The sequence below is a fragment of the Molossus molossus genome, unplaced genomic scaffold (genome assembly GCF_014108415.1).
Source record: "Molossus molossus isolate mMolMol1 unplaced genomic scaffold, mMolMol1.p scaffold_m16_p_1, whole genome shotgun sequence".
Taxonomy (NCBI): domain Eukaryota; kingdom Metazoa; phylum Chordata; class Mammalia; order Chiroptera; family Molossidae; genus Molossus; species Molossus molossus.
In genome coordinates this window covers 7,482,388-7,500,901 of record NW_023425344.1, presented here as the reverse complement: position 1 = coordinate 7,500,901, position 18,514 = coordinate 7,482,388, and positions in this window count along the sequence as shown.

The following is an 18,514-nucleotide window of genomic DNA, read 5'->3' as shown; positions in this document are numbered from 1 at the left end:
CAGCTGTGGCGTCTTCCTCCTTCTCCAAGGTCTCTGCACAGTCTGCTTGCTCTAGGAGACCTGCCTGCTTCATGACTGAACCCTTCCTCTCCCTCCTCCTCCAGAGAGATGCCCCCCTGGGGCACCACTTTATGTCTTTCCACGTGCATGTCTTCTCCCACAATAGAGTCCACTGCATTCATTTAACATCCTTGCATAGGGCGTGGCTCACTGATGTGGACGTAAAGCCAATGAATGACTTCGTGTGGGAGGATTGAATGGAAGTGTGAACTAGACCAGAAATTCCACTCCTACCTACCCACGCCAAAGATATCCACATACAGATCTGCACACAGATGTTCATAGCAGCTTTCTTCCTAACAGCCCCCAGACCAGAAACCACTGAACTCCCAGAAGCTGGGGAGGACAGATAACATGTGGTCTGTCCACGCCATGGACGTAAAGGAACCCGCTACCGATGCGTGCGGCGCTGTGGACGAACCTCAGAACGCTGTGCTAAGGGAAAGAAACCAGTCACAAGAGACCACGCGTTACGGGACTCTGTTTATATGAAGTATCCAGAAAAGGAAAATTTATAGCGACCTGAAGTAGACGAGCGGTTGTCTGGGGTTAGGGATAGGGAGCGGGTTTACTGTAATTGAGCTCCAGGGATCTTATTGGGGGAGAGACTGTTATAAAACTGATGTATGGCAATGGCTGTACCACTGGGTAAATTAACTAGAAATCATTGAATTATACACATAAAAGGGGTGGAATTTATGATACGTAAAAAATGTATCTCTGCAAAGCTGTTCTTAAAAAGAATAAAAGTAGTTATCAGGACTACCGGGGGGTAGGATCAAGGTAAAAAGGGGGGTGGCCTTCACTCTGGCCCCTCTCCAATGTAACCACATGAATATAAAGGCCCAAGACAGCACCCCACAGGTTAGAGTTTTGAAAGTTACAGAACAGTCTGCCAGTTCCTGGAACCGCCCGTCGCATCTGAAATCGGGTCTCCACATTGTGACTCTACAGTCCTGCTTCTGTTCAGTCTGCAGTGCGGGTAACACTCCCATTTCCTCCTGCTCGCCAGAAAACAGACTTGTCAGGCTGCATTCGAGTGATCTGTCTCCCATAAACTATCCGTTGTTGTTTTTCAACATAAATGTAGGAGTAGGACGATCAATAAGTCCTGATAGCACTTAAAAAAAGGAGAGATTAATGCCACGAACTCGAAGGCCCACTGGGGATGACGGCGTGGGAGCTGGCGCTCATGCTCCACATTTACTCTCTGGGTGTTTCATAGAGAAGGCTGTATGTGCCCACTCTAGAAATAGCTCATTAAGGCTTTTGCATAATGGCCGGTGAAGTAGTTTGCAAAAGAAAACATAATTAGTCACTCAACCATGTCCTTCAACTTGAATGACGGGCCCATTTCCTAAAAAACAAGGCCGTCCGGAATGGCATTAGGTGTGCCTTTTCTGGCGGGAAGGAGACTGGGCTTTTTTTTTTTCGCTGCTGTGCATTTCAACAATCCAAGGCGACATTCTCTAGACGCCAAGAATTGCCCCCCAAACCTGCAGTCTATGTATCATGTTAGGTTTTGAGCTATTTAGCAAAGAAAGTGCTTGCAGCCAACGGGAAGGAACTCTTCACGTCTCTCAGGCAGAGGCACTAACCCTTCTGGGGAGGGTCAGCGGCCACCTCGGCCGTGGTTTCCCGCTGACTCACGCGGTGTTGAAGGGGAGCTCGGGGCAGTGCCCCTGTCTCTGGCATTCTGTGCCCCGGTCACTTCCGTTTCCAGTTTTGGGGTGAGAGTCTAGTTATGAGCCTTTTCTGGCTAAGACATGGCTCTGGCTTTGCCCCCAACCACTTCCCAATGAGTTCAGAATCATCTTTTAGATAATCTGAAATGTACAAGTTACATATATATTTCTACCTGGTAACCAGGTTAGGAACTGTGACATGTTGATTCTGAAATAACCAGAATGTAGCCGACGTCAAAGAGGTTGGGAGTCTTGGAAGGTAAGACCTGCTGTTCATTCTGAGAAGGGGAACTTGGGGACTAGAGAAGCTGATTGCTTTCCTGGGGTCATGCACATCACATCAGTAGCAAAGCCAGGACGAAATGGAAATTGTCCAGACTTTCAGTCCATTGCTTTTCTCATGACACCGAGCGCTATGCAGGCCAAATCCCTCCCCTTCCTCCTCGTGCACTCCCTGTGGTGGACGTGGCCATGACTTCTGATAAAATCTAGACACATTTGCCCACTCACCTATCCGTATATGTGTGAATGAAGACGCAGTCAATGATGGCTATGGGTCGTGGGTAGTGTTCGGGTTCACTCACAGACACCTTCTCCGACAATAAAAGGTGAGCACTTTGTCCCTTGCCAACCAGCTTGTTAAGAAGGAGTCACTTGAACTGTTTATTTTGTCTGTGAATCTCAATAACAGTTCTTATGGATTCAGCACACAGCTCACTCATGATTAAAGAATCCTAATGTTTTTTAAGGAAAACTTAGAGAAATGACCTAGATAGTATTTGTTTTGTTTTACAAAGATTCTCCCAGAGCTGGGTCGATTCCCCCTGGAAGAAACCTGTCAACAGTACTTTTTAACTGTAGCTTGTATTTGTGAGGAGCATGCCTGAAATGGGAGCAGGTGTCTGAGAGGGGGGCCTGGTGGAGTGGTCATTGAAGCAGTAGTGGTCACAAGCATATGGATGACGAGGGCCAAGGCTTATCCATCTCGAGTCCTCCACACTGGGGGTGCTGGGTTCTCCACAAATGACTGTTGAGTAGAGTCCGGAGGGGTAAAGATGATTTTTGGAAGAGATTCCCTGATGTTGGTGCTCAGGAGAGTAGCCCATGATGTAGAAGGAATTGTTATGGTGCAAGTATTTGGAGGGAGGAGAATTGCACAGTTTTAAAAGCATACTAGAGATGTCTTGTTGGAGGACATTTTGTTTCATGTTTGATCTTTAAAAAAAAAAAAAAATTTTATTGATTTTTACAGAGAGAGGAAAGGAGAGGGAGACAGAGATAGAAACATAGATTAGCTGCCTCCTGCATGCCCCCCACTGGGGATCGGGCCCACAACCTGGGCATATGCCTTGACTGGGAATCAAACTAGTGACCTCTTGGTGCATGGGTTGATGCTCAACCACTGAGCCACACTGGCTGGGCTCAATCTTTCTCAAATATTTGCAATTTTCTACTATTATCAGTATAAATGAAGGGTCTCCTTACAATATTTTGAATTCTTGACACAACAGATATTTTGGAATACATTGTGTGGGTCACTGCGATAGAATCTTGAGACACAATGTAGAGAGGACACAAACCTGGCGCCTACCCACCGGTCTTAACCTCGTGGAGGTTAGTGGAGGAGAAGGTCACACAAGTATATGAGACACTGCCACTGTAGCAAGTTCCCTGAGCAGTGTTCAGGTTACTTTGCTTCTCTGAAAGATACAAGGTGCTATCAGAGCTGATGATGAGTCATTTGACCTGTTCATGGAGGAGAGAGTCACTCCCCTGAGGAAGAGATGACCAAGTTGAGAAGTAGAAATTGGCATTGTTTGCAAAGGTTCTGTTGTGGCTAAGGGGGGGTGGTGCTCTTGAGCGTGATGAAGAGGGTAACATAAGATAAAGCCCAGAGCATTGTAGGACTTTTGCTTTATTCAAGGCATTATGGGAAAAGATTGGATGGTTTTATTTATGTATTTATTTATTTTGATTGGATGGTTTTAGACATGAAGGTGGAATAATTGAGGTTGACCACTTCCTGAAAAATGGATTGTAGGAGAGAGGCAATGGCTACAGGTAGGTCACTTAGGAAATTTTTATAGCTTGGGCTTAATGGTGATAAAAATGACGATGTGTGGACAGAGAAAACTATTTAGGAATGATTATAATAGGGGCAGGTGATGGTGAAATATGAGGGGAGAGGGAGAGGCCTAAGATAAACCCTGTTTCTGGCATGTGCAATAAAGCAGGTTCGAGTATTATTCCACTGTTACCATGAACCCTGGCAAATGACCAGGTGTGGGGCAAAGCGCATGAGTCTAACTTTGGATATACTGAGTTGTAGGAGCTTAGAAATATCTAACAGGGGATGGCAATTAGAGGACTCTACCTGTAGATGGGCTCTCTTCCAATCATGGGCCACATGGTATCGATAGCTCCTGAAATTTACTTCTCACATCATTTGCCCCGCAGAGAGACTAAGCATGACATTCCTGGTCCCAAGACCAGAAGTCCTGGGCAGCTTCGTGTCCTCATTTCAAACAGGTGTCCACACTTGGTCAACATAGTTGTAGCAGAAAATAGATATAGATAGAGTCAGGGAGTACCTGGTGGCTTCTGTGAGGGAGAGATGGCTTTTGAAAGGAGCAGTTACCAAGAGGAGAGGGAGGAAGAGGATTGATCATATAAAAGTGCACTCTGATGGTGCTACGCTAGTTAGACGTGGGAAACAAACGTTGGGGTGGATTGACATAGTATTTTGGATATTTCTGGAGCTCTGGGATATGGGGAGTGGGAGAACAGAGGGCTAAAAGGCAGTAAAAGCAGCCCAGGGAAATATACAAAGGAATGCCCTGCTATGAGTATCCCATTACACGGTATTATCATTCTATATTTATGGGCCTGTCTACTTTAACAGACTGCAAAATTCCTGAAGGCTGGGATCATTTCTTATTTATCCCCATGTTTCCAGTGACCAGAAAAATACCTGCTCAGAAATTCTCGATGGCTAGTTATTGAATGAGCACACTAAGAAACGTATGTGTGAAAATGGAGGGCGATGTGATGTTGAAGCAGCTCTCGAACATTTCTAGACTTGGTGTGTCATTGTTCTCCTATTCTCTTCTAGCAAAACATGTTTTTGCCAGGCGTGTCACTTCTGGCTATCTGTGCAGATGTTGTCTAAGAAGCTGACAAATTCTGTGTTAGTTATCCACTCTCCAAACTACTGGAACCGCAGGTAGAGGAGAAAGCACACAGGGTTTATATCAAATCCACGTGAGTTGAAATCATGGCTCCTGCACTTACTGGGGCTGTCCCTCTGGGTAATTCATTTAACATTATACACGTTAGTGGTTTTTTCTTAATTTCTAAAATGAGAATGATCATGTCTAAGTCGCAGAGCTTTTGCGATGGTTGGAGAGGATGGATTTCTATCCTTGAAATACCGAGGGGATCACTTTGTAAAGTATCTGATTGTCTAGCCACTATGCTGTACACCTAAAGCTAACACAATATTGAATGTAAACTATAATTGAAAAAAAAAGAATGGGTTTATAGACCTTGAAACTTAGGAGGCCCTAGTACAGGGCTCTTTTCTCACCTTTGCGCCTTGGTGTGAGCGGCTTTGGGTCCGAGTTGTGGTAATGAGAACGTGTTTGTCAGTTTTTGTTACGTCACCACATTCCACCCCTCCCTCTGCTTTGTGTGTTTTTGGGTAGTTTGATCCAATGGGTCTCCATCAGTATATCCGCAGAACATCAGCACTCCACAGGCTGGGCGAGTAATACCAAATAATACGAATCTTTTTCCAGTTGTGAGAAAAAGGATTAAAATGTGTTCTAAATTTCAAGTTTTTAGTTGATTGGTATTTTTTGAAAAACATAAGACTTCTCTTTTTTGGTTAAAACAACCCCCAAATCTTTTTTCCCCCTGTTTTATTAAAAAAATATCCTGCATACCTACAAGGTAGCAGGCACCCTACTGTGTCGATTCAGACACGGATAAGACTCGGTTCTTCCTTCCTGGGTTTATAGATAAGTGCGTGGGGCAGGACTGAGCAGAGGAGTTTTTTTAAGTGACAGGGGACACACTTCTATTAAGTATTGAGTATAAAAGGAAGGATGAATCACTCTCTTTAGTCACAGTGGTAATGTTGGGTTATAGACATGTAGTCATTTGTTGCCAATGAAATGATGGCATTACTGGCTTTAAGGACAGACTCAGTGGACTATAGTTCCACAGAAAGACCAGGTGAGAAGAGCCTGGTAAAGGCTGGGAGACCATGGAAAACCTCTCCTGAACCCAAAGGAAGGTGAACTCTGTGAAGCAATAGAAAGATAATTAACACAAAAGACTGCCAATCAACACCCTTATATTTCTTACTAATATTATGATATTTAATCTCCCACTGACATAAAAGTCTATGACCTGGTTCTACTATTAACTTGCACAGTGCCACCTGATACATGTCTTCCAGGGTCTTCATAGCTGGAGAGAAGAGAGATGAAGGAGACACACTGATTCTCAACCTCCTTTAACTGAAAATATATCTATCACGTCCGATTATGGTCCATGAACCAGCACTAGACCAGTGGTCCCAAACTAACTACAAGGGCGGCTGGGAAATACAGAGAGTTGGAGAAACCACGTATATTTGGCTGCATTAATGGTCTTTGCCACATATGAGAATGAATTGTTAATCTTGATGAACTTAATTTTTACTATAAGATCTGGGCTATTGTTGAGCATAAAGTGACCTTAATCTAGTAAAGAAAAAAAAAATAGAAAGACTCAGGACACAGACATCAGTGTAGTGACTGCCAGAGGGAAAGGGTGGGAACGTAGGAGAGAGTAAAGGGGGATACATGGTGATGTAAGGAGACTTAAGTTGGGGTGGTGAACACAATACAGTCTACAGATGACGGGTTGTAGAACCATACACCTGAAATCGCTATGATTTTATTAACCAATGTCACCCCAATAATTTCAATTAAAAAAGTCTCCTTAATCCTCAGTTACTTCTTGACCTAATTCATTCAAATGTAAACTTTATTTAATGCTCAAGTTGAACCATGGTCTCTCTGAGTTCTGCAGGATAAAATTCTAACATGAAGCATTTACTCTTCTGAAATACTATTATGATTAAATAAGAAAAATTATCAATAAACCCTTTGTGATAAAATAATAAAATGAGATTGATTTTAATAGTTTAAACAAATTTTAGAAATTACTGGACTTTGCAGGTAAGGCATCACTTAGGCAGTCTTGGTGACCATTCACAGATGAGACAATTCAATAAGAAAGCGTTAGCAGGGGCTTCAGGAATAGCGATGCCAGGAAAAACCTGATTTCCTCCTCACTTGTACCACTTTCCACAGAGTGGGCTCAGGGTTGGTCCAGTGGAAACTAAGTAATGAAGGTTTTCTGTCCATTACAAAGGAAAAGGAGGAAGAGACTACCATTCCGTGTCACCTACTGTTGGATAGGACTGTTGCTAGGTGCTTTGCATGTAATGATCTCTCTTCACAATCACACCAACCCCACTGAGTCGGCGTCTTTCTCCTCGAGTTACTGGGGAAGAAACTGAGGCACAGAACTTTGAAATGACCCAGGTCGCACAATAAGGAGAGGAGCAAGCCATCCAACCAGGCCCCTCTGCATCTGATTTTGTCATTCCTTCCTCCTAGAGCACGCTGTGTTTCTTGTTAGAAAACCAATCTCTTGACTTCATTGGCAATGGGTGCTGTTGGGACAGGGGGGCTGCTATTGTTTAAGCATCTTGTGACCAAAAAAAAAAAAAAGGAACTCAGCTCATGAGCGACAGGAAAATCTGTCCCCCTTTGGAGGGTCTTTTACAAATAAGCTATTTGTTTTTGTCAAGGACAGGGTTTGGTTTCATGGGATACGACTTTGTTTTCAACGACTCATTAAAGAAAGATGACTTACTGCCCTGTTTTCTAAATCTAGTCACAGACCACAATCACTTGCAGGAAATGGAATGTTTACTTGAGTTTATTATACAAGGCTCTGGATATGAGCTGTGGGATTTTTACACCTCATAGCAACGGTATTACAATTTATTTACAACTTCATGTTGGCAGCTGCACAAACTCTTATGAGAAAGGACAATCACACCTTGGGGACCAGTCATTATAGGCAAAGGTATAAATTGGGCAAAGCAGTGTAAGCATTTGGCACTTAAGTTGAAGAGAATAGAAATGGCTCTGGCAACCGGACAGAAAGCCAGTCTCTTGTTCGTTATGAGGCCGTGAACTAATTAAACTGAACTTGTCAGAATAGACGGACGAATAGATTGAACTGGATTTTGGCACTGACTGGTCCCACGCTCATGAAAACCAAGTTGTTTTAGTGATGTCATCATTTGGAACTTCTAACTATGATATCACTTTTGACAGAATTAATGTGGAATTAATACCATATGTACAAGCATTAATAGGTATTGACTTTGAACACTCCATGATCATTGGAGGTTGGTTTCCAAAGGAAAACGATGAGATATGTCTTCCAAGCAGCTCCAGTTACCAGATATCAAGCCCAGATTAGATGTGGGCTTCAACAGGTTTATGGGAATTCCTTCGAGACGAATCCATATATGTTTCTCTAAAAAATATTTGCATAGGAACATGTGTTTAAAGCATGTTTTATTTGTAGTAACATTGAACTAGGGGATGAGAGGATTTAAAATTAAATTCATAGTTAACTTAAAAGAAATTGCCCAGAGGGTTTTTCTTAATAAAACTTTTGGATTTTAATTAAAATTAAAACTAAGACATGAGATGTTCTTATTAATTAAAGCAGTGGTTTTGGTTTCAAATTTTCTGGAGTAAATGGACTCTCTTCCTGTTCTCACCAGCGCAGGTACTATCTGGCTGACATCGATCTTTTTTATATTCATCACGACATGTTATTTGAGTCTTGGGGGTGGGATTGGGTATAGCAGTTTTTATTCATTAAGCAAATATTTGATTCCTTCTATGTTTAGAGCCTTCTGATATCTCTTTAGATTCCTCATTATTAATTCCTTGCATTTTCATAGAAATGGAACTCTAGAAACGGTTATTGAATGAACGCAACACAAAACCTGAGTATAGATGCGTTGACAGAGAGACAAAGGAAGGTGAAATAAACCCACTGTGGCACCTGGAGTAATTGGTGACCTGGAATTGATCCAGGTGTTCTTCTGAATAGTGCGATGCAACCTCTTCAGCTGGACTGTCACCGGATGGTTTTTCTAGTTCGTCTTACTCACCCTCACAACAGTACACTTTACAGCTCAAGAGACTGAGGGTCTCGCTCAGGGTAGCAGCTGAACTCGCACGTGCCCACTCACTGCAGAGGTTGTGCTTTTCCAAACAGGGTGGCCTGACAGCCCAGGACGTCCCCTGCTTCCCAGGTAAGGACCAGGGCTGTCAGGTGCAGAAGGAGCAGGTCAACTTGTGTTCTCAACAGGAAGGCAGCATGGTGGCCTCGGCGACCTTGGTTCCAGTGCTGGTTGGGCCCGTGCCCGCTGCCTCACTCTGGCAAATCCAGCCCCCAGCCTCCTGTGTGCTTTCCTGCTCTGGGGTGCCGGCACTGAAGCCCACACCAGTAAGTGCTTCAAAGTGCTGTTTAAATGTGTGTTATCATGATTGAAGTGTGGCGGTATTTCTCACTGGGGCAGGTCAATAATCTTTGTTTATGTGAATGAGTATTGTACAAAACGTGCTTGGTTTCTGAGAAAGTTCCGCTGCCCAGCTTGGTGTTACACAGAGGGACGGTCTTTCCCTTCGGAAGGATCAGAAGGCGCCTTCCAGCCTGGGCTTGGAGCGAGGCTGGCCCATCAGCTTTGTCAGGCACACTCTCTGCGAGTCCTTGGGCAAGACACTCAGACTTCCTAGGCATCAGGTTCCAAAAAGTGGGAATAAAACTTCTCTCTGTGGGTTGTTGAGTTACTTTGCTAGGGTTGCCATTACCAGGTACCACAAAATGGGTGAGTTAGACGATGATACCTTATTGTCTCGGGGTTCTGAAAGCTCGGCATCCAAGCTCAAGGTGCTGGCTGGGTGGCAGGTGTTCTTCAGGCGGGGGGAGGAAACCTGGTCCGTTCCTTTCTTCCATCTTCTGGGGGGTGCGGCCATCTGTGGTGGTCTTTGGCTTATAGAGTCATCTCCCCAATCTCTGTCTTCATCTTTGTCTGTGTCCAAACTTTCTTTTTTAAAAACATTTTTGCTTTATTGATTTAGAGAGAGAGGAAGGGAGAGGGAGAGAGAGATAGAAACATCGATGAGAGAGAACATCAACCGGCCGCCTCCTGCATGCCCCCCACTGGGGATCTGGCCCACATCCTGGGCATGTGCCCTGATTGGGAATTGAACCAGTGACCTCTTGATGCAGGGGTCGATGCTCAACCAGTGAACCACACCAGCTGGGCCAATTTTTTTTTTTTTTTTTCAAAAAAGACATCAGTCATAATGGATTAGGGCCCACCCTAATGACCTCATCTTAGCGAATTACATCTGCAAAGACCCTACCCCCAAATAAGATCTTGTTCTGAAGTACTGAGGACTAGGGCTTCAACATATGAATTTGGGGATGGGGAAAATAATTCAACCCACGACTGGTGTGTGGGTGAAAAATGAAATATTGTACACGAAATGCCCAGTCCATCTGACTCCTGGATCGTTGTCTGTGTTAGTAAGGTTTCGTTGCAGTTGGTCAATGATGCTTTGGCATTAGAAGGAGAATTCATGACGTGGAGTTTTTCTCTTTATGGCTCTGTACAGAAACTTTATCATGAGGATGAGAAGCAGTGTTTGTAGTCATTAATTATTGTTTTCTCACAGTTCCCTTGGACTTTCCCTCTTAGTTTGTTAGGGCTTTTGAAGGAAGGTCCAGCCTTCACGCCGACCACTGTGTTCTGTCCAGACACCTGCTTCGGAGTCAAATCTTCTCCTCCGGCTGACTCCCAGGGGTTCCGTAGCAGATGTGGACAATGTTCCAGCTACCTTTGCATCATTTACATTAAAATCAAATACAAACTTAGAAGAAAAGTTTTCCCTAATGCACTCTTTTCAAAGAGCATCTTAGTGTTTCATTGGAAAGAGCAGACTAAGTTTCCCAAAGAAATTAATAAATAGATATACATAAATAACAAAAAGTAACCTTTTATTGGACACCTAGTCCCATGTAGGGATGCCAATACACTGTTATTCACACGGTGACCTGGGAAGATAGATATTATAATTTCTCTTTTATCGCTGAGAAAACAGAGGCTTAGATTAAATATACCACTGAGGGTCACGAGCTGGCAACTCGCCAAAGCAGAGACCTCAGGGTCAGTTGTGTTTGCTCAGTGGGTGTTGATCCCACAATTCAATAAGGAAAAGGATGGTGAGAACGTCTGCTGGGTGGGAGGTGTCCCTGTTTCCTGGGATGGCACTTTTGGCCACTGTCACCTAGCATCTTTGAATCTCAGTGTTCTCATCAGAAAAATAGAGACAATAATATCATTTGGATGAGAACCTATGATGCAGGATTGAGCTGACACTGGAGGCTCAGACGTTAAAGAAATAACACAGTGCGTGAATGAATGAATGAATGGGTAAGCAAGAAAATGTACCAAGAGGCTGTGAGGACCACACTGAGTTTATAAGCAAACATCAGGAAATGGGATTGAGCAGAGCTGCTAGAATTAATTGTATCGAAGAGCTAGAAAAGGAAGAATCAATTACAGGAGAAACCAGTTCCATTCGGAAGCACCTGTTGATCATTGCTGTGGGTGAGGTGAAGTGCTCAAGGTGGGACATGGGCTCTCATTCACTCCTCAGTCATCCATGAGGTAGGTGTTATGTCTACCAGCACTTTACAGATGAGACACAGAGAAGGTAAGCAGGTTGCCTAAGGTTATCTAGCTGTCACATGTCACAGAGGTAGATTTTGCATATGGGCAGACTGACCCCAGAGACGGCTCTCAGCTACCGTGTTTACCGCTTCCTGAGTGGAAAGTTCCACGCTGCTGATGAGAAGAGATGAGGCGTAGACTCTTGGATTCGCTTCTTACCAGCTTGTGCAGTGCTGGACCAGATGCTTAGACTCAGGGCCTCAGTTTCCTCCTCTGGAGCTTACTCTTCACTTCACTGGGCTGAAGTGAGAATCAAAACAAATGAATTCCTGTTTAATGCTTAGAACATGTCCTGAAACATAGTAGGTACTTAATAAAAGTTAAGTGTCTTACTGTGATTATGAGTGTTGTGCTATTTGGCAGGATTAAAGTCACAGTGTGACATTGGACAAAGACCTCCAGCCTCACTTTCTGTTGTAAGGCTTAGGATCTCTAGAAGGGTCCAAGCATTTCAGCATCAAGACAGCTGGCTTGACTCAGAATCTCAGAAATTGTTACCCTGAAAAGTGATCTTCCATGAAGAAACAGAACTGGGGAGGTTCCTGGTACACCACTAAGCTCTCCTGTAGAAACACACTTTTAGTGCTTTATAGGGTTTTAGACTGACTGATTCTCAGTAAAAATATTTTTGGTATTTTTACAATGATAAACATGCATTAATGTTTACTACGTTCCGGGCCACTGTTCTAAGCACCTTTCCTGTATTATCTTATTTAATTCTTAAAGCAAGTCTATAAAATAATATTCTTGCTTTCTCCATTGTATGGACCAAGAAACTAAGGCATAGAAAAATTTAAATAACTTGCCAAAACGCTTAGCTGGTAAGCAGGAGAGCTAAGATTTGACCCCTAGAAATGCAACCCAAGACCCCATTGATAAAATTACTCTGATCAATCACTTCTGTAGCACTAAGATTCATATTTGGCTACATGAAAATAGCAGAACATGTTTCTCTCATTTTATAAAATCAAAATTAATTTTAATTTCTATGCTTAGATAATTCAAGTTTATAATATCACTGGACTGAACCTGCTACTCCCAAAGTATCTGGTATAAAGAAATCACAATTATGGTAGTCTCTCTGTGGTAGGCAGAATGAGGACTCCCCCAAAGATAATCCACATCCCAATCTCAAGAATCTGTTACTTTACATGGCAAAAGGGACGTTGCAAATGGGATTAAGTAAAAGATCTTGAGATGGAAAGATTGTTCTGAATGAGCTCAGTGTAACCGCAGGTTATGGTGAGGGAGGGAGGAGAGAGAAGACAATGCAAGGGCAGAAATGGGGCTGGAGGGAGAGAGAGTGATTGAGAGAGAGGAGAGGGGGAGGAAGAGAGGGAGGCTGGGATTGCAGATGTAGCTTGGGAGATGGGGAAGGGCCTTGGGGGAGCCAGAACGCCTCTTCCAGAACTGAAACAGGCAAGGAAGCAGACTCCTGCCGGGAACCTGCAGAAGGGGTGTAGTCCTGGCCATCTGTTTTGGACTTCAGAACTACATGTAAGAAAAAAAAAAAAAGGAAAGTGTTGCTTTAAGCTCCTGCATCTGTGGTATTTGTTACAGCAGCAAGAGGAAACTAATACACTCTCATAGGACACTCTCAGTGGCTTCCGTGATAACTGTATGGTTTATCCTCTTTTCCCTCCACTCCCAGTTTGTTTGTTTTTTTAAATTTTTTCCTCTCTCTCTTGCTTAAAGATAAAGGAGAATGACCCAGCAATCCCACTCCTAGGCATATGGAAAAAGACATGAAAATATATGTCTACACAAAAACTTGCACTCAAATATTTATAACAACATTATTTATAGCAACCAAATGTGGAAACAACGTAGTTGTACATCAGTTGATGAATGAATAAGGTAAATACATTATATACATATAATGAGATACAATTCAGCAATAAAATATGATAAAGTACTGATAAATACTAAAGCGTGGATGAACCTTGGAAACATTTTCCTAAGTGAAGGAAGCCAGTCACGTAAGAGCACAATTGCTTGCTTTCACTCGTGTGACGTGTCCAGAACAGGCCAATCTAGAGAGTGGTTTCAGGGCTGCTGGGGGGCGGGAGGTGGAGAGTGATGCTAATGGGCATGTTGTTTGTTTTGGGGGTGATACAATGTTCTACTAGACTGTGGCAGCGGTTGCACAACTCGGAGAATATACTAAAAATCAGTGACTTGTATTTTTAAAGGGTGAATTTTAAAGGGTGAATTGTATAGTGTGTAAATAACGTCTCAATAAAAATGCTCAGGAAAAAGATAAAGGAGGCAGGTATTTTTTTTTTTTTTCTTCATTGATTTTAGAGGGAGAGGAAGTTAGATGGAGAGAGAGATAAAAACATCGATGAGAGAGAACACCACTTGGCCGCCTCCTGCGTGCTCCCCACTGGGGATCGGGCTCACAACCTGGGCATGTGCCCTGACTGGGAATCGAACCGGTGACCTCTTGGTGCCTGGGTCGATGCTCAACCACTGAGCCACACTGGCTGGACGAAGCAGGTATTTATACCTCCCTAAGCCATAGGTACTCCCATGTTTTGTTTGATTGATGTATTAGTCAGGGTTCTTTAAAGAAACAGAACCAACATATATTATACATATATATATACACACATATATACATATATCTATATATATATATTTGCTTACATATAATGTAATCTACAATATGCAATATCAAACATACAATATGTAACATAATTTAATATGCAATTGTATTAATTCCATATTCATTAATTAAACATAATATGTCAGCAATGTAAGCAAATGGCTTCCTGCAGCACATGACCTGCAAAACCCAGTGCCGAGTTAAGAGAAAAAAAAATCCATATTCTAGAAAAACCATCTTGGTAGTTCCGACACGAGCTTTACAATTAAGTCCAGCTTTCAGTGTGTAAAGATGATGCCTTGTTCAAATTAGCAGCCTCCAGCGAGGTCGAGAGCAGGAAAATCACCGAACCTAAGAGCTGAGTCACCTGAGGGAAGGAAGGGAATGTTTGTGCCGGCCCAGGTCACCTCCCCTCACCTGCGACGTGTGGATTTGAATCAGGGCCAAGCTGCTGCTTTGGAACCAGAGGTCTGGAGGTGCTGACAGCTCTCCTGCCCTTGTCCTGGCACTGGGAGCTCTGCAGGGGGACCTGCGCCCCTTTCTCCGCTGCAGCCCGCACAGTGTCACACGCTCCCGAGAGCCGAGCTCTCCCGGTGCGTGGGATCCAGAAGGGAGGCGCGCGAGACTGTGTGGGGGTGTGGAGTGGACTCTGAGAGGACTGGGGAGGACTAAGTTTGGGGTGCTCTGCCGGCAGAGACAGTGGAAGCACGAGGTTGGCAGGGCTTGGGGGTGGGGGGGGGAGAGTTGGAGAGAGGGCCCGGGAGCAACAGAAAACCTGGGCCACCTCGGAGTTCTGGGCTTGTTTGGGGCCTTGCTGTTGGTTTTGGTTTGGGGTCATGCATGGACCCTTGGCTCTGAACCGGCTGCTTGACCTGGTGCCCTGCCCGTCCCCCTGCTCCGCGGACTGAGGTCTGATGAGTGAGGATGCTGCTCCCATGTCCCGTGTGTCCTTCCCTGCGGACCGGCCGGGGGAGTGACCCTTCTGACCCGTCCTGTTGCCTCACCCCGTCCTCCCAACGGTGCTTCTGATCATGGAACGAGAACCTGGGCACGCACAGCCCGGTCCTGTCTCTCCCTGGCTGTCTCTGGAAACCGGATCCCTCGTGGACAGCTGGCTCCCAGCAGGACAGCTCGTGCTGAGACGTGCCCTCGCGGGGTCCAGCGCAGGCTGTGCTGGGAGGTAGGGTGCTGTCTCCCCACTGGGCTTCATCCCCACCTCCCCACGGCACCCTTGCCTGCGCAGCTGCCGCGGGTCCTGGGTAGGAGGCAGAGACCTGGGTCAGTGCCCTGTCTGTAGCGGGCTGTTCTGTCCCAGCACGCGGGCCGAGTGCCCCTGGCACAGAGCTCTCACAGAGCATGGCGCGCACACTTAGAAAAGAACGCTCCAGTAGGCTCCTGATCATGACCCCTTTGTGCATTTTCGCTACTTTCTATATTCATGAAAAAAAAATGATTTCATTGATGTTTTAGAGAGAGGGGGAAGGAGAGAGAGAGAGACGTCTCTGGGCAACTTCACTGCCTCGTGCGGGGCTTTGCCCTCCTCACCGCCTGGGCTGAGTGGGCAGGTTCTGCGGGCTGCGGTGGTCTGAGGGGGTGCGGCCCTTCCCTCCGTGCTCAGCCTCACGAAGGGTCGTGTTTGTCCCCCTTCTCCCCATGTGCAGCTGTCGTCCTCGGTTTCCTGTCGGGCCCCTTCCCGGGTGTGAGCTGCGTCAAGAAGGCTGGTCATGACCCCTTTCGGGGTGCTCGTCCCTCTCTTTCCTCCAGAGACTACCCTAGGACGGACACTTTTCTTTGACATCCCCGAGACGAAACAGGTTGCTACGGCCACTGGTTTCCAGACACCGCGGTCTCTCCCTGTGTCCACCTGTCTGAGAAAAGTCTCCCTTCGAGATGTGAAGGAGCAGTGACCCTCCTGAGGGGTGAACTGCGGGATGGAGCGGTGTCGGGGCAGGTGGGAAGGCAGGGACCGGGTCAGAGAAGGTGGGGTCAGAGGGGGGCATGCCTTTGAGACAGAAGGAAAGACAGAGGACAGATGAAGACACGGAAATGTGAGGCAGGGAGACCAGTCGGTTACATCCTCTGCGGACTAACGCGCTTGTGAACCACGTAGGCACCAGCTGCTGAAATAGCGCCGGGTCGTTACCGCCCTCGACCTCGGCGGCATGGACAGTAAACATGCCTGGTTCGTCAGCAGGGACCGGGTCATCTGGGATGGGCTTGGCAGGCGAGCGGGCCCACTCCCCTGTCCGCAGATTGGCGGGGCTGGCTCGCGTCTGTGCAGGTCGGTGGCCGGCTCCTCGCCCTCTCCCGGGGCCCGGGGGCCCGCTGGGCTGGTCTTTCGCGTGGCCAGGGCAGAAGGCGAGAGAAGCCCCCCAGTCATCCGAGTGTTTTGGAGTCCGTTTGTGTCATACTCACTGACATAACATTGTCCCAAAGCAAGGCCCTGGCGGGACACAGGAGGAAGTTCAAGGCAGGACGATGGGGTGGGGAATGGGGACCAGTATGCTCCCCTATCAAAAAAGAGTGTGTTTCCTCCTACCTATCCTCTGCACCATCGCCCCAAATTCTTAGTAGTGATGACACTTAGAAAAATACAGCAATGGAACCGCACTGAGATCAAGTCTTAGGATTTAAAAATTCTCAGAATATTCACAGTCCGCTCCTCACAGAGGAAAGCACAGAATGCCACATTGAAAGGGGCCCGGCTGCTGACTGATGCCCTGTGTTGGTGTCAGACACCGAGACACCGAAGACAGGAGCCCCGGGGGTGGGAGAGCTGGTGTCGGAGTGGGGGCTCCTGTCCCTGCACTTTCCCCGTTACCTCGAACTCCCTGCAGCTCGGAAATGGCCGAAAGAAACGGGGACCCCCTTTCACAGATGAGCCAGGGCAGGGAGTGACACCCCTGCAGTCAGAGAGCAGTCGTCCACCCGTGGGCACTCGGCCTGTTTTGAAAGCGGAGGCAGGGACTGTCCGCTTGGAAGCCACAGGGCCGTGAGCCCGGGTGTGATGCTGGGTTTCCACGTTAGATATGAGCTTGTGACGTGTCTGCCTGGAGGCCAGGGGCCCGGCCCCCCGCAAGGAGCCGCTGCAGGAAGGGAGTAATCCCCTTTATACGGCCCGGGTGGGACTGCACCTGGAAGCAGGCGCCCAGACCTCGGGCCCAGGCCATGTGGGCCGGACAGGGAGACCCGGAGATTCATTCCTGCCAGGAGGAACCGGCCCTTGGGAGGGATTAAAGAGCGTAATGGGCTTGCCTTCCTCCCACAGCAGGGGGCCCCTGACAGCTGGGAGCCCGGGGCTGGCCCCCTGCACTGAGGTCTTCGGGTCGTTAAAGTAGGAGGCTCCTCACTTTCTGGTGCTACCCTTCCAGCTCCATCTCGCGTCCTCTGTCCCTCCTCTGTCTGCTTCTCTCCCCTCTCTGGCCTGTTAGCTTCTCACTTTCCGAAACCTTTCCTTCCTTTGGGCTTTGGTCTCGCTGCCTCCTGTGCCTGCCCAACGCTTCCCGCCTCCACTGCTCAGTATCGGCCACAAGGTCCCTTGGTCACTGAGCCTCCCCGGACGCCCTGGCTGCGCGTGACCTGTCCTAACATTGTGTGTCCCCTTACCCGTTTCGGCTCAGCTCCAGGGCTTGCTCAGGTGTCCCGGGCCACCAGAAGCTGTGTGCATGTTGTCCCTGGCACATTGCAGGGGTCAGTAAAAGTCTGCCGAGGCAGCGAAGAGCCACCAGCTGCTGTGCCCAGGGGCAGTGCTCGGGCCAGTGTGCCTGTGTGTGTCCTGTGCCACCTGCCAGGGATGCTCTGCTTCTCGACCTCTGCACAGGCAGCGAGGAGACACGGGGCAAGGGGCATGAGGGGTGACCAGCTCTGGCTCTCCTGCTCATCAGCTGCAGGATTGGAGGGGACCCTGCCCCTCCCCGAACCTTGGTTTCTTGGTTTATAAAATAAGGGCAATGATGCCTTTCTTGCAGGGATGTTATGAGGATTAAATGCAAAATCCCTTCGTAACCATTGCGTGTTCACAAATGCAAGGTCAGTTTTACCTTCGGTCTCACCCGCATTCATTATCACTCACGCCACGGTTTCTCCGAGTCGGCAGGCTCTACCTGGAGCTGTGGAAGAGTCATGTCGAACCCACACCCAGGCTGAGGGGAAGCCACAGCATCCTCCAGATGGATGCCGACTCTGAGAATTCTCCCTGGCTGGGGGTGGCGTGCACCTGAAGGAAGGTATCTTCACCTGGGTGAGACAGAGACGGATGAATTCAGACCAGCAGAG